The sequence below is a fragment of the Urocitellus parryii genome, chromosome 6 (genome assembly GCF_045843805.1).
Source record: "Urocitellus parryii isolate mUroPar1 chromosome 6, mUroPar1.hap1, whole genome shotgun sequence".
Lineage (NCBI taxonomy): Eukaryota > Metazoa > Chordata > Mammalia > Rodentia > Sciuridae > Urocitellus > Urocitellus parryii.
In genome coordinates, this window is record NC_135536.1 from 18,808,707 (window position 1) to 18,824,505 (window position 15,799).

A 15,799-nucleotide genomic window follows, 5' to 3' on the forward strand; every position below is an offset into this window, starting at 1 on the left:
AGATCCCTCTGTAGATCAGGGGAGGAAAGAGTAGAAGGAAAGGGAAAGTACGGAGGGAATGAGATGGATCAAATTATATTATGTGCACACACAAATAAATCCCACCATTATATATAATTATAATGTACCAATGAAAATAAATTTAAAAAGAGGGAAAGCAGTACAGTCCAAACTTGGGTGAATCAAAGACTGAACAGCAAGCTGGTGTCTGAAAAGTGCTGTGTGTTTATCAAATAGTAAGGAGAGAGCTGAGGTCTGAGGTGAGGAGTGGTCTTATGAGTCATCCTGGTGCGGTGGCTGCTGTGGGAACCTAGGGGACTATAACAGATACCACCACACTGCCCTAGCCGTGCCCACTGTGCAGCCTACTGTGTACCTGATGGAACACAATTGCAATAGGCAAAGATAAGATGGTACTTGGGTCAGAGATACAGAGGGGAGTGCAATTCGCTTTTCCTTTGTCTGGAGGGTCACATGACCAGCAGAAAAGGGTCAGAGAATTGAAGGTTCAGGCATGATTACATTCAGGGACTGAGCCAAGGAAGGCCATGTTCATGGGCATGGGAGTTGCTTATACCTACTATGTCCAGTCTACTCAGGGTGTTATGTGACCCCACCATATGAGTAGAATTCTCAAGAGGCTCCAGCAGAGATTGGCATCTTCTCAGCCACAGGGGTGTGTTACTCTAATGCCTCCAGAATAGACCTCACCAACAAAATTCCAATCCATCACCAGAACTTCCCCTTTAGAATTTTGTATCAGTGCTTCCCTGAAAGGGTATCAATGTAGGCCATCAAAACAAAACTCCAGTAGATGTCACTTCCCATTCCATCCTGCCTTGTACCAGTAGACAGGGAGGCTATGAGCCATTTCAATCAGCTTCACCTGGCAGCCTAGAAGGCAACACCAAAGAAGGAAAGGTTTAACAATCCCAGCCCCTTGCACTTTCTAAGGCATGTATAGCCCAAGAAGGAAGACAGGCAACCTGGCACAGGTAGTGAACATCCATCCTTGTCCACAGTTTTGACCCCTTCAGTGGAGACAATTCTTTCATTTTCCAGATAAGTATGTTTTTTTTTGTTGTTGTTCTTCTTGTATTTGCTGATTGGTTTCTGTTACCTTTTTCTCTCCATCTTCCTCTAGTTCTCAAATTCTCTTGTTCTTCCCGTTTCTCTTTTTATTTTTGTTTCATTTTATTATTAAGAGTCTTATCATCATCATCATTATAATTCTTATTTCTCCTTCATTCTGGTCCTCACTTTCTACCTCTCTTCTTCTTTTCTTACCTTTTGAATATTCTAATAATTCCCTTGTATTCCTTTCCATTTTGTTTTATCCAAATGAAAGATAACATTCAACATCTTTTAAAACAACTTAATTTATATATTTCTGCCCCAATACTGCCATTTTTGTGACCATTAGCATTGTAGGTGTCATAATTGGCACTTGGAGCTTGCTTTAATTCTGTATATTGTTCATTGCTGTTGTTGCTGGTGTTTATTCCCCCTTTTGTGTGAGGTGCTGGGATCTGGTGTGACAACACCAACCCACCTAAGAGACATTGCACCTTGTACACATACTACCAAATCCTCTCAAACAGATGCAGAAAGCTCAACATAGGAATACAAGAAATGTTTTAAAACAAAGTAACATCATAGCTCCTAATGTTCATAATTTTACCAACATCTGACTCCAAGGATATCAATGCATATAATATATTGGAAAAAGAGTTCAAAATGATGATTATGAAAAGAATCAATGAATGCTAAAAGAACACAAAAAAACTAATTTAAGGAATTAGGGAATTCGGTACAGGATATGAATGAAAAATTTGATAAAGAGACAGAGATGTTGTAAAAGATCCAAACAGAAATATTAAAAATACAGTAAGAATAAGCCAAATAAAATATTCATTTGAAAAGCTCTCCAATAGATTAGATCATATTGAAGACAGAATCCCAGAGCTCGATGATAATGTGGACAGCCTTGAATATTCAGAAAGTGTTTAAAAATAATAAAAATAGAATCAAATATACAAAAATTCAGTGACAACATTAAGAGACTAACTGTAAGGCTCTTAGGCATTGAGAAAAGAGCAAAGGTACAAGCTAATAACATTAATAACCTTGTCAGTAAAATAATAGCAGAAAATTTTCCAAACCTTGGGAACAAGATGGACATCTAGATATTGAAGGCATTAGAACCCCAAATGGATAAGACTGAAAAGAACTTCTCTAAGACACATAGTTAAAATGAAAAAAATCAAAGAAAGGAAATTAAAATCTATAAGAGAGATTTCAGGTCACACTGAGGGGAAATGCAAAAAGGATGGGGGGGGGATTACAAGATAAAAATAAACTAAAATGATTCATGACTACTAAGCCTTCATTGCAAAAGATACTTAAAGAAATATTACACATGGAAGAACATAGAAATAAGCAACAAAGTTCAGAAATAATAAATCTCATCGTAAGATTAGTTACGAAATTGAAAGTTAGGATCAAGTTAAATGTTATTAATAAATCAAAATGTAAGGATAAACACCTCTCTATGGTAACACTTAATATAAATGGTACCAATTTCCCAACTAAAAGACAGGTTGGCAGACTGGATTAAAAAACATGACCAACTATATTTTAACTGCAAGATAACACACCTCACACTCAATAACCTCCACAGATTGAAAACGAAAGAATGGAAAACAATATTCAGTGCAAATGCAATCTGAAAGCAAGCAGAAGTAGCTACTCCCATATCAGACAAAGCAAACTTCAAGTCAAAATCCATCAGAAAAGACAAAATAGGTCATTAAATATTAGTAAAGAGAAAAATCCAACAGGAAGATATACCTAGAGTAAATATTTATTCTCCAAACACTGATGCATGTAATTACAAAAACCAAGCACTATTGGATTATAGAGGCTCAGATTGTTCCCAGTACAATCATAATGGGTGATTTTAATGTACCTTTCTCACCAATAGATAGGTCATTCAGACATAAAATCAACAAAGGTATGTCAAACCTAAAAACATATTATAAATCAAATGAACTTAACAGACCTCTACAGAATATTTCATCCAACAATTGAATATGCTTTCTTCTCAGGTACTCAAGGAACTTTCTTAAAAATAGAACATATTTTAGAACATAAAACATGTCTTAGCAAATGCAAAATAGTTGGTATAATTCTTCGCATTATATGAGATCATAAAGAAATGAAATTAGAAATCAAGAGCAACAAAACTACAGAAACTATATAAACTCATGATGATTGAACATGAATTTTTAAATGATGAATGAATTACAGAAGGAATCAGGGATAAATTTAAAAATTCTTGAAATCAAACAAGAATATATCTAAAACATCAGAATCTCTGGAACACTATAAAGGTTGTTCTAAGAGGAAAGTTTATAGTTATAAATGGCTACAGTTTTAAAACAAACAGAAAGTCCCCAAATAAACAACCTGATGATGCTTCTCCAAGTCTTAGAAAATAAGAGAAAAGCAATTTTTAAAATTTCAGAACACCAGGAGAAGAAAATCAAAAAAGACACTATAAGGCATGTTCATGGATAGACAGAATTAATATTTTTAAAATGACTATATTACCAAAAATGATCTACAGATTCAGTTCAAACCCCATTAATACTCCAATGACAGTGTTCACAGAACTAGAAAAAAACAGTCCAGAAATTCATATGGAAGAATAAGGGATCCAGAATAGCTAATGCCAAGCAAAAGGAGCAACATTAGAGGAATGACGATGCCTGATTTCAAATTATAGAAGAGCTATTGAAACACAAACAGCAAAGCACTGGCATACAAACAGACATTTCAACCAATGAGATAGACTGGAAGACACAGAGAAAAACATACACGGCTATTGTCATCTGATTTTTGACAAAAGCACCCAGAACATGGATTGAAAAAAAGACAGACTTTCATAAATGGTGCTGCAAAAACTGTGTTTTCATATGTAGAAGAAAGAAACTAGATCCCTACCTCTCATCCTCCATAAAAGTCAAGTCATAAATAAAGAAATCAGATGAGACACTCTGCAACTGCTAAAAGAAAATACAGGGATACATTCCAACATATAAGGGGAGGAAATGACTTCTTCAATAGGACTTCTAAAGATCAGATAATAATAACAAGAACTAATGGATGGGTGGTATCAAAATAAAAATCTTCTGCACTTAAGAGGAAATAAAAGAATGAGGATACATCATATAGGGGAAAATCTTTGCCAGCTACATGTCAGGTATCAGAACACAGAAAGAATATTAAAAACTTAGCTCCAAAAAATCAAATAATCCAATGTATAAATGAGCAAATGAACAAAACAGACATTTCTCAAAAGAAAAATTACAAATGGTCAACAGTTTATGAAAAAAAAAATGTTCAATACCCTAAGCAAGCAGAAATTTCAAATCAAAACTATACTGAGATTTGTTCTTGCTCCAGTTTGAATGACAGTCATTAAGAATACAAATAAGAATACTGGCTGCCATGGATGCAGGGAAAAAAGTAACTCATGTACCGTAGTGGGAATGTAAATTAGTACAACCATTGTGTAAATCAGTATGGAGTTTCCCCAGAAGACTAGAAATGAAAGCACCTTATGATTCTGATATAATACTCCTCTGTAACTACCCCAACATATTAAGATCAGCATATTATAGTGATAAACACGTAGCCCTGTTTATGGCAGCACAATTCACAATAGCCAAGTTATGGAACCATCCTCTGTCTTTCAGAGGATGACTGGATAAAGTAAATGTCACACACACACACACACACACACACACACAATGGAGTTTTATTTAACCAAAAAGACTAATGAAATTATGTTTAAAAAGATCTCATTAAAATAAAAGAGAGAACAAGTAGAATAAATAAAGTGGGTTAAAGAAGGAAGAAGGAAAGGGAAAGGAGAGGTTCTGGGGAGTGCAACTAATTGAATTATGCTCATGCATGAATATGTCATAATGAATCTCACCATTATGTGTACTTACTATGTACCAATAGACTTTAAAAAAAAATCAATCGAATAAAAATGTCCTTGACCTCCTGACCTCAGATATCTTATATTCTAGTATATACTGTGTAATGTCAAGTGTTCCTAAGGGTATAGACAAGAGATAGAGAAAGTAAGACAACTGTTCAGACAGGAGAGTCAGCAAAGATCTCTTCTCTGGAGATCTCTGTGCTATACATTCTTGCATTCATTCATTACCTTTCCTCCAATAGAATATAAATTTCAGAAGTAGAAAACATTTTTAATTTTTAAGTTTTAAACATATATATATAAAATATTAGCATAAATTAAAATAGATTTATATATATAAATAAGGTATATATAAATATACCTTTATATATATATAAATAACATATATATACATATATATAAAACATTAATATTTTAACATTGTAACCATTTTAAACTGTATAGTGCAGAGGCATTAATTAAGAACATTCACACTGTTATGCAACCATAACCACCATCCATTTCCAGAACTGTATTATCTTTTAAAATGAAAACTTTAAAAAATATCTCCCATTCCAGCCTCCCCATCAGCCCTGGGAAACTACCATTCCACTTTCTCACTGTAGGAATTTGACTATGTTAGGAATCACAGATAAGTGAAACACAGCAGTATTTCTTCTTTTGTGAATGAGTGGTTTATTTCACTTAGAATAAGTCTTTTAAGATTCATCCTTGATTTAGTACATGTCAAATTTCTGTTCTTTTTATGATTGAATAATATCCCACTGAAATATCTACATTCTGTTTAACCATTAATCCATCTCTGTATAGTTGGTATGTTTTCACTTTCATTGGTGAATGGGAATAACATGGATGTACACATATCTGCTCTAATCCCTGCCTTCAATTTGTTTGGTTATATGCCCAGAAATGGAATAGCTGAATAATATGTTCATTTTATGTTTAATTGTTTGAGAAGCTGTCATGCCATTTTCTGAGAAGTTGCCATTTTATACTTCAACCAAGAGTACACATGAATTTAAATTTTTCCTCAAAATCCAACTTATTTTCCATTTTCTAAAATTAATAGACCTGTTTGTTAGGTAGAAAATAGTATTTCTTTGTGAGTTTTGGCTTATTTTCCTAATGATTGAAATGATGTTTCTTTCACTGCTGTACAATTAATATGTAGGAGGATGACTGACTGATTAATAAATAAGATAAATAAAATAAATAAAAAAGCGGTATCATAAAAGGTAAAGAGGAATTGATCAAGAAAGAATGAATGCTCAAAGTCTTCAATGGTGTCACAAACAGCATACACATGCTGATTCATTTCTGTTGGATATGGAAATCCGCAGAGCCCCAGAAGTTTCTCTAAAGTGTTGCCTGACTACACAGGGTTAAAGGGAAAAGGCATAGAAGCAATAGCATCTGCTCTTGACACAGATCCTGAATTGAAGACATCAAACCATGCACAGGGATGGGAAAACAACACTCCTGACAGAAAAATACAGCATGTGCAAAGGTGGAGAGGCAGAAGTGCAAGCTTATAAGGAGAAGAGCAGTAACAAAATAAACAGGTGTATGTTAGTTGGTAGCTGCATGTATCATGCATTGCCTTCCAGTTGGACAAGCATGTAGAGTTTCACTCTAAGTGACATGAAGGCATGGAAAAGTTTTGCGCAGGATAGTGAAATGATCCAATGTGTATGTGTGGAGCACAAATTGTAGACAGTATGAGTGTAAGTAAGGAGACCTTGTAGGAGGCAGTTGCACCAGGACAGATGTATACAAGGTTTAGGCTGATCAGACTCAGTAGAGATTTGAGGCAGAACTAATAATAGTATCATTAGATACATTTGGTTACTGAGAAATGGAGAACTGAGAAGAGACTATTCAACATGCAGAGGTTTATCAAGCATACTATGTTGCATATTTTAAATTTGAGGTCTGTTATATTCTGAGCAAAGAGGGCAAGTGGACTGAAGGGTCTGGAATTTATGGAGATCAGATTTGAAAATGTGAAAATATGAGTCAGCTTCTTATCAGTGGTATTAATGATGATTGACAACCTGGAGGACAAGATGAGATCTTTTTGGATAAAAGAGAAAAGCAAAGGGACAAAAGGTCCAGCCTGGAGATCTATAGAAATCCAACACTTAGAGATTGGAGAAGGCTGAGAAGAATTTTGAGAAGTGGTTCGAAGGAGAAGGCAAAATATATTGAAGTGCAGAAAAGTGGTCTGGGTGGGAGGGAGAGAAAAATGAAGGGAAAAAGGAGAGCGCAGAGACAGGAATAACCTTGCCACAATCAGACCACTATCTTCAATTCCACTAGACAGAAAATTGTGAGCTTTAACCATGAGCAGGAGTAATTACACATGTGTAACTTCTACAGATCAATGCAGAACTAGGTAAAGCCACATCAGTTTTTCAATAAACAGAACAATTTCTATGACACTCTGTCACTATTATTTAACCATGTGAAATTAAACCTCTGAACTCCAAATGTCAAAATTAAAGATTAAACATAGAATGTATTCCAGTGCTGTAGTCAAAATACTTAACAACTAGTCTGACATTATTAAAAAAAAAAAAAAAGACCATAAAACCATTCCAATTATCACAAAAAACAGTCCAGCCAAGGAGACAGATTTTAATTAACTGATTGTTTTGCTTTTAATTAAGTGACCAGGCAACCTGAAGAATTACTTGAAGAATTGCTATAACTATATTTTTAACACAATATTTTTTTTTCTGAACTATGACCCAAATTCTGTTGGATTATCTCATCAGGACAACTGATGACAGGACTTAAATTCAACTCTGCTCAGGAGGACTAAGCTATTTTGCCCAATAGCATTGCTCTTTTTTCATGTCCTGTCTCCCTGAGGCCAAAATGTTTTCCATATTTCATGCCTTTCCGTGTACATGTTTTACATTATTGACAAATCATTTTCTCATGTGTATCCATCTGGGATTGTGGCCTCTGGAAAAACAAGGAGGAGAGTGAAAGGCATCTCAGGAATCAAGTGAATATAATATATATAGGGAAATTTTCTCCTCAACACTGATAGAAAGTGGTAATGGTCTTTGCCTCCTTGGAGTGTGATAGGTGAAGAAATGGAAAGAGAAGAATTCTCTCTTCATCCCTCTGTTCAATCAGTCGGGTTTATAAAGATGAAGAGTTAAAATGAATAACATGAGAAACTTACAGCTTGATTTCCTGAGAAAAGCCTTGAGTGAGTTGTTGACCTCCCAAAGGAGCTCCACATTTATCTGAAGCCTAGATCCAAGTCAGTATGGGATCAGTTGTGAACCACATTTGGAAGATGCCTGTCTTGAGAGCTAAGATTACACTGCTGGTTGTCCACGGTCATTGCAGGATCGGCAGGGTAACAGGAGTTGCCATCTGTCTTGTTGATAGAACCAAGAGATGCTAGACCAAGAATCACCTGCAACAAAAGAAGAGACTACTACCTACTACACATGCAAGCATCAATAACAGCAGGCAATGGCAGACAGTAAGTCACAGAGGGACAAGCATCAAGGTTCAAAAGGTGAGACAGGATTTGCTACTTCTAAGTGGATTCAACCAGACTTCTTCTGGCAAGGCCCCTGACAAGCAGAGACATCTAGTTCACACCCTCCCCCCCCACACACACACACATGCACACTCCTCCTCAGATGGAAATATGACATCCTTTTAGGAGCAGAGAAAGGAACATATACAAAATACCAAATATTTCCCTAAAAAAAAAAAAGGTTGAGCTTCTAGAAGCAGACTTTTTCCACCATTACATTGCATTACATTAACTGGCAAATGAATGTTCCAGTCACCGCCTGCTACTTAGTGGAGTGGGGGCTTCAGAAAAAAAGTGAGAGCAATTAGAGAATTGATATGTAGTTAGATCAATTACAGAATAAATAACTGTATTTTCTTTGCCTGGCTGAGTGGTAGTGAGCAAATTCTCTCTGCTGTGCCACTGAAAGGGAAAACAGCTTTTCAAGCTAAAGTGTTTCAATGCACCACTGATCAGCCCCACTGCTGCTTTCTCCTGATTTCCAGTCTGTCACCCATAACTTCCAATTAGGTATCTGGCTCCTTAAGTCTTCCCCATCTTTCCATTTTGGGGGCCAGTGCCACATTATTTTCATTGGTCTTCCAATCTGTTCCACTCTGAACCACCATCCAAATATTCACCTAAGTATCACCATTTTCACGATGTTAGTTACTTGCTTAAAAACTTCTCTTGGTTACTTAATGCCTGAAGAGCAACTTTCACCTATGCTCCTCCGTGGATAGGAAGACAGTGTTCTTAAAATGGTCCCGCTACCAGCAGCTTCAGCAGCCCCTAGAAATTCCTAGAAATGTAAATTCTCGTTTCTAACAAAAGACCTACTGAGAATCCAAGGCTCAAGAGATGGGACCCAGACATCTGTCTTTTCATAAACCTTCCAGGTGACACTGAAGCGAGGCCTCTGTGGAGAAGAACTTTCCTACAGGAATCATTCAAGTAGGTCAGGAATTAAAATAACTGAGGAGGAAGCCCCGGGTGGAGGCTCTGGGCAGGGCTGGGCAGGCCTGCCCATTCCGTTTTGAACAAGAATTATCTCTTCCTGTTGCTTTGCACAAACTTCCACCTAATGTATCATTTGTGTCAGCTATGAGGTGTAGTCAAGTTTCTTTTTCTCCTCTTTTCTTGTTCTCCTTTTTAAAATTTGTGCATAGGGATGGTGAAAAGGCTATCTTTTCTACTGTAAAACTGGTTTTGTATTTTTTTCATGATGGATTCATTTCTGGGTTCTCTATCCAGTGCTCCTGGTCTGTCAGTCCCTCTACAGAGACCACACTGCCTTGATTACTGCAGCCCCATAGCAGGACTTGATATTGTGTGGAGTGATTCCAACCATCTTGTTCTTCTTTTTCAAGGTGATTTCAGCTGTTCTGAGGTCAGTGGCTTCCACATAAATTATATAATATTCTTGACTATATCTGAAAAACATTGCTAAGACTTGGTTAGGAAATTTTGATTTATAGCATTAAAACTATAGATCACCTTGGAAAAAAAATGGGCATCTTTGATGAGTCTTGTGATTCATGAACACAGTATGTTTATTCATCTATTAGGTCTTTTTTTACGGTCTTCATCAACACTTTATAAATTGGAGCAGAAAGATCATTAAATATTTTGTTAAATACTTTGTTAAATATTTTGTAGTAGTTATAAGTTACCATCTATAAGAAATGTGACTGATTTAATTTGTTGATCATATATCCTACAATCTTGCCAAATTCATTAGTTCTCATAGATTTCTTTTTTTTCGGGGTGGGGGCTAGATTTCTTAGTGTGATATAATATCTGGGAAAAAAAACCAAACTTTATTCTTTAGTAAATTACATTCCAGGCCCATAACAACACAATATCCATTTACCTTTCCAGATCATTCCCAATCTTTGTTCTCAGCCAATATCCTTTACAAGTGTTATTTAAGTTTTTTTTGAGGCCGGGCTCGGTGGCGTACGCCTGTAATCCCAGTGACTCAGGAGGCTGAGGCAGGAGGATTGCAAGTTCAAAGCCAGCCTCAGCAATGATGAGGCACTAAGCAACTCAGTGAAACTCTCTCTCTAAATAAAAATACAAAAAAAGGGCTGGGGATGTGGCCCAGTGGTCAGGTGCCCCTGAATTCAATCCCTGGTACCAAAAAAATAAATAAATAAATAAAAATAAAAGAATTTTCTTTGAGGACCTCCTATATCTTCACCTAATGTGATTTTAAAATGTAGGTTCTCAAGACTGACCCTAATGTATGTTGGGGCAACCTGAAAACTTTTACATTTAAATAATATTCCTGATGATTCTTATGGACCCTGAAGTTTGATAACAGGCCTGACTTGAGCTAAATTTACCACACAGTTCTAGGCTGTCAAGTCTTCTCCTTGCTTCCTTTATTTCATGGTCACTCTTGATCTCTCAGAACAGTGCTTCCAAACTTTCATAGCCTTACCTATATATACCTTGCAAATATTCTTCAATTTTGTTAAAACTAAGATTCCTCCAGTCTGCATCTATTGAAAATAATCTGAGGAAGTCATCAAGGATCCCTAATTTCCAAATCTAATAAATCACTGCATATTACTATCTTACTGGCATGTGCCACTGTTGACTGCTTTCTTCATTCTCAGATTCTATTATATCACCCTACTCTAAAACTTCTGTCTTAATCTTTTTTACAGCATCACAAACTTGGTTTTGCTCCTAATGGGTTAGAAGGTTTCAGGACCCTCTGATCATTTTCTTTCCATAATCTCATTCTGAAATTTCCATTTTATTCCCCCTTTTTTAATTGTTTCTATCACTTCTACATCCTGATTCAATACCTTCATATTCACTTGAGTCTTCTTTAATTTTGTCTCTCGAGATCCTCAAATTTTCTTCCAACTTCCAAATTGATAACTCAACATGAAAGCTCAAAGTGACCACAAATTCAGTCAGTCCTAAAAACAAACTTCATTTGCTTACTCTGCCAGCCTTTTCTCCCATGCTTCTGGACTTGGGAATGGAATGCCTGCTCCTCTCCTTGCCCAAGCCAACATTGGAGAGTGGTCTTAACCTTTCTTCTCTCCCATCCCTAACTTCAATAAGCCATGAGATCCTGTGGTTTCTCCTGGATACACCCTCAGGCCTCACCTGCTCCTCTCCATGTCCAGACTCATGCCTATGGTTTATCATGCTTCATCTGGCAAATGGATAGATGCAATCATGCGATTTTACTCTCTTTTTTCAAGTCTAATATACTCCAAGAAATTCCATACATCAAATCACTGCTCAGCTTAGTATTTCTTCAGCTCTTTCCTATCCCCTAAATCTTGAGTATAGCATCAAAGACTTTTTTATGATGTGGCTTCTACAGTGTTTCAGTGTCTCCTCATTAAGCACTCTGGACCTAACATTACTGAATCATTTCCACCCATTTAGTAGACTAATTCCTTTAATCCACCTGTTTATCTTCAAGATGTCTTTCCTCATTTTTGCCTGACTAGTAAATTTTTCTTCATTCTTCAAGACTCAAGTTTATTAACCATTATTAATGAGGCTTTCCCTTACACGTATAGGCAGACTTAAGTATTTTTTCTTCTCTTCTTAGGTAACATTTCATATGTTCTCTTATGATCACTGATATCAGATTGTTTTGTAACCACTTGTCTGGCTTTTGGTCCACTCAATTTAATATAAACTCTACTTAACATAAAGACCTTTTTGTATTCTGTTTCCACAATTATTTGTGCAATACCGATGGCCAAAGATACATTAAATGGTTTTGAGTGAATGTTGAATGGCTGGTGAGAGATGCACACAGATTATTATAACCTATGATCAATAATCACACATATTTTATTGAAGTATAATGGAGCATGAGCATATAGAAGAGAAAATGTCTATGACCAGAGAGGTTTGATTTTGCCCTAAGGGATAGACATTACAATAGCAAGAGAAGGAAAGACACTGCTATAGGGAGCAGGTAGAATATACCAAATACATGGAAGGAAAAATCACAAGACATTCCGTTAAATGTGCATATTGTGATGTGACAGTCTATCTGATAGATAGAAAAATTAGTGTACTGGGAAATAAGAATGTAAAATGTTAGATCTTATTGTGAAAAGTTTATAATGCCCTATTAAGGAGTTCCTACAAATCACATTCAGGATCCATTTAAGCATTTTGACAGAGTTACATTTTGAGAAAAAAAAATTACCCTAGTATAAAACAACAGATTATAGATGTTTTACTTTAGAGGAGAGGAGAACAGAAAATACTTTCCATAATTCAGAATAAAGGTAGCCTTGGGATCAGAATAAGAGCAATGCATACTAACAGACAAGAGCATCTAGAATCATACTTCTGACTTTGATGGCTCCACATTTTCACAGAAGGGCCCATGGGGTATAAATAACTTTTTTCTGCATAGACTTTGAAAAAGAGGACTATATTTGGCTATGTATTACCATAGAGACCCACCATCATAATGAGGTGGGAAGCAGTTTTCTGTGCTAGATTTTTAACTTCCCAGATGTTGAAAGATCTTACAGAACCAAGAAATTCTGAATGAATTAAATAATCATGTATGAGGAGGAAAGTATGATAAAAATCCAAGCAGGAAAGATACATTTTGTTTTACAAGAACTGAATAAGAATAAGAACTAATGAAGCAAATGGGAACTGAAAGTTTCTATTAAAACATTTCAGAGTGATTGTATAAAGCTTACTAGGTTTTTAAATCTTGCATTGTATTTACATGTCTATCAGTACATTTTCCTTAATACCACAGACTCTGAAAACTGATACCACAAAGATATTTTTATTTGGAATTAGTTAGTGCACACTACACACACACACACACACACACACACACAAATACCATTTATTACAACCATTCTAAATGTACCCTGCATCTAAACTGGTCATAGTTTCAGATTGCAAAAACATTGTAAATTATGACACATATTAGATAAAGAAGACCACACTACTAAAGAATGCACATTCTTATCTTTGCAGAGGCAGCTGGAAATCCATGAGCATTATAGATAGGGAAGATTTTGGAGGTCAAGTATCTTGTTCCTCTTGCCAACTCTGCTGGTGCTGAATTCCCCATCTCTTTAGTTGGAGTGGTAAAGAAAGATACTTACATTGCTTTTGGAAAATCATCTCCTCTTCTAATCTTTGCAGTTCCTGTTTTTAAGCTTACTGTCCGACCTTCATCTTGCCCAGGCTTTTTGTTATGTGGGGTTCTCTTTCAATAGCTAAAGCCGCTACCACTCACTAGGCTCTTAAACAACAAAGCAATGCAGCATGCAATTCATCATTTAATGGATTTTCCTGTCTTCAATCTAGTTGAATAGATCCTCAATCCATGGACTACAAATTATATTCATTTTTTATATAATAACCTCACAATTTACTGAGTGTACATTCATACTACCATATCTAAACACATTGCTGAACTTATTTTTTAAAGATTTTTGTCAGTATTCTCTGAACAGGTAAATGCTCTCTAAATTGCATACAGCCTATATAGAGACTTGAAAATTGCTTCTTCACAAATTATCTTCCCTTCTTTCTGCTGAGTGCTCACCTTTTTCATCTCTCCATGGCCCTTATTAGATGCCTGGGTCTGTTTGAAGATTTGCCACCCTCAGTCTACCCTGCCCTGGCCCTGTGAGAGGAACTTACAGGGTATAATTGAACTTGGAAAATTTTCTGGTAAGTACAGAGACAACAAAACATGCAGAGTTCACTCTGTGTCCTCTAGCAACACCACCGTTTCACACGCTCACACCAGAAATGTTTGCTAAGTAACACAGCTGGAGGGGTATGGAATGACAGCTCAGAAATGATAGAGAGCAAAGATACTTGCAGGTTCCACACAAGAATAATTGTATAGAACAATGAAAATCAAAACTACTATAAGATTTTATCTTACTCCTGTCAGAATGGCAATCATCAAGAGTACAGGCAACAATAAATGTTGGTGAGGATGTGGGGGAAAAGGTATACTCATACATTGCTAGTGAGACTGTAAATTGGTACAACCATTATGGAAAGCAGTATTCCTCAGAAAACTGAGAATGAACCACCATTTGACTCAGTTATCCCACTCCTTGGTTTCTACCCAGAGGACTTAAAATCAGCATACTATAGTGATACAGCCAAATTAATGTTTATAGCAGCTCAATTCACAATAACTAGACTATGGAACCAATTTAGGTGACCCTCAATAAATGAATGGATAAAGAAAATGTGGCATATATACTCAATGGAATATTACTCAGCTTCTTAGAGTGAAATATGGCATTTGCCAGTAAATAGTTGGAATTGGAAAATATCATGCTAAGCAAAATAAGCCAATGCCACAAAACCAAAGGCCGAATGTTTTCTCTAATATATAGATGCTAATTCACAGTAAAGCAGGGGGCACTAGGGAAGAATAGCATTATCTTAGATTAGGTAGAGGGAAGTTATGGGAGAGAAGGGGAGGGCAAGTGGGGATAGGAAAGACAGTAGAATGAAACAGACATCATTACTGTATGAATATATGTGACTACATGACCAAAATGATTCTGCAACATGTACACTCAGAAAAAAGAGAAATTATATCCCATCTATGTATGATATATCAAAGTGCATAAAGGCATCTACTGCCATGTATAACTAATTAAATGCATCTACTGTCATGTATAACTAATTAAAACAAATAAAAAATTTTTAAAAATTAACTAAACTGTCATGTGCTAAATTTTCAGAAAACATTTAATACATTCTTACATGAGATCATTTAGGGGAAAGTCTGGCAAGACAGGACAAAGGTCCAGAAAATTCCACAGGACAGTAACTCACTGAGACAGAACTGTGAAGTCCACTCTAAGTCTGTACCCTCCCTACTTTACCCAACTTCTTTCATTTTTCTTTTTTTCCTTCTCTCTCTCTCTCTCTCTCTCTCTCTCTCTCTCTCTCTCTCTCTCCTTTTCTTTTCTGGCACTATCAAAAGTTTGTAAATGACTATAACATAATTTAAAACTTCTAAATAGAAGTTATGAGTTGTATTATTGGTATCAGACAGTTTTGCTCTGAAACAGATGCAAAGATTTTTTAAAATTGTTTATTTTGCCTTTACAAGTTAGATCTTGTGTTTTCCCTGGATGCTCATGCCTGCACCCTCTGGGACCAAAATTTTAATATTTTAGCTACTATCCTTTTTCATCATCATCTTACCTATTTACTAAAATGAACATGTGCTATATATG